This window comes from Macadamia integrifolia, unplaced genomic scaffold, assembly GCF_013358625.1.
Source record: "Macadamia integrifolia cultivar HAES 741 unplaced genomic scaffold, SCU_Mint_v3 scaffold_31A, whole genome shotgun sequence".
In the NCBI taxonomy this organism is placed as follows: Eukaryota; Viridiplantae; Streptophyta; class Magnoliopsida; order Proteales; family Proteaceae; genus Macadamia; species Macadamia integrifolia.
The window spans coordinates 2,779-4,533 of NW_024870664.1; the positions used below are offsets into that span (position 1 = coordinate 2,779).

The 1,755-nt window shown below is 37.3% G+C and overlaps 1 non-coding gene across 1 annotated transcript; it reads left to right on the forward strand.

Moving 5' to 3' along the window:
• The first annotated feature begins 265 nt into the window (after positions 1-265).
• Positions 266-372, forward strand: LOC122071626. Its single transcript, XR_006138228.1, has one exon. It is a non-coding gene; the product is annotated as a small nucleolar RNA R71 (small nucleolar RNA).
• The last annotated feature ends 1,383 nt before the right edge of the window (positions 373-1,755 follow it).

A 1,755-nucleotide genomic window follows, 5' to 3' on the forward strand; every position in this document is an offset into this window, starting at 1 on the left:
AGCCTCAATCCTCTTGATTAGGCTATCCAAATGGGCTTCCTTGGCTACTATCCCATCCACAAAATATCCTTTTCCTCCTATGGTTCTTTCACTCTCTTGGGTTGATTCCCACTCATGGGTTTTGTCAGCTAAGTCAAGTAAGAATTCCCATGCCTTTCCTTCATCTGTAAAGGATGTGAATCCCTCAGGGCACATAGACTCTATCATTTGTTTAGTTGGGTAATCAATACCCTCATAAATTATTTGACATAAATGCCATAGCTCTAGGCCATGGTGAGGGCATTCTTAGAGTAGATCCTTGAATCTCTCCATAAGTTTGGAAAATGACTCACTAGGCTTTTGCCTAAACTGAAGGATATCACTTCTAAGCTTATTGGTCTTGTGAGTGGGGAAAAACTTCTTAAGGAAGACAACTGTGAACTGTTCCCATGAGGTTATGGAATTTGTGGACAATCCATACAACCACTTCTTAGCTTGGTCTTTCAATGCAAAAGTGATAAACCTAAGCTTAACAGCATCATCAGAAAGCTGTTGGATCTTAATTATAACACATACCTCTTCAAATTCCCTTAGAAATAGGTATGCATCCTCAGAGGTAAACCCATGGAAGTGGGGCAACATAGTGATGTATTGAGATTTGAGTTCAAAATTATTGCCCTGGGCTTGTGGTAGAACTATGCAGGAAGGTTGGGCTGTTCTAGCAGGGTAGAACCTATCTTTCAGAGATTTAGGTGAAGGGTTTTGCTGTTGGTCTCCCATATTGAAGGGTTTTAAAGAGAGCAAATGTATAGGGTCACTACTTGTTGGATCTCTTCTTTCTAACCGATTCTTAGTATTACGTACCCACTTAACACTCATGCAACAGAAAAACTACCCACAACTAAAGTAAGACAAGCACAAAAGAATGGATAGCAAAACTTTTTTTTTATTATTATTTTTTTGATTTTTTTTTATTTTTTATTTTTTATTTTTTTGGTTTTTGGGAGCTTACCGACAGGGATCCGGGGTTGCTCAGGTCAATTCCTGAGGTACTGCTACAGGGCGAAACCTGTCTTTATCATACTGTGAGGCATGGCGACCTCCACTGATACAACTATTATTGCAAGTTGTTCTTCTCAGGAATTTAATAAAAGAAAAGGAAAAATATAAAACAAAGCATACAAAGCACTCCGATTTACCAAAAGAAAGTGAAAAATAACATGGAACTGTCTCCCCGACAACGGCGCCAAAAACTTGTTTGAAGTTTAAAATGTAACCGCAAGCGTACGGATCAGTGTAGCTACGGGTCGAACACAGGGAGAGCAGCCACTTTATTTTTTTATTTCTTTTAATAATGCGAAAGTGAACCGATTAATGGTTGTGATCTAATTCTAATTACCGTGCTAAACATATGTATCTAAAATAACGTCCTAACCATTCATCATCTAAGAATTTAAAGACGCAAGCCACGTAATTAAAATTAAATAATTAAATAACTGAAAATAAACAACCCACGTAATTAAAAATAAATAAATAAATAAATAAAGGAAAAAAATGCTGAAATAAAAATAAAGTAAAAGAAAGGGGATAAAGCTAGAGAGAGACTCACAAGTAGGTTTCTCTACTTAGCCCGATGGATGCATCATAATATGAGCTTCCCTACTTGACCAGAGAGTCACTCTTACAAGGGTTTCTCTACTTGGCTTTAGGGAAAGGGAGACAATTAAAATAAAAACAATAAATTGATGGTTCTATGGCTAGGAGGGGCAAAGCCAA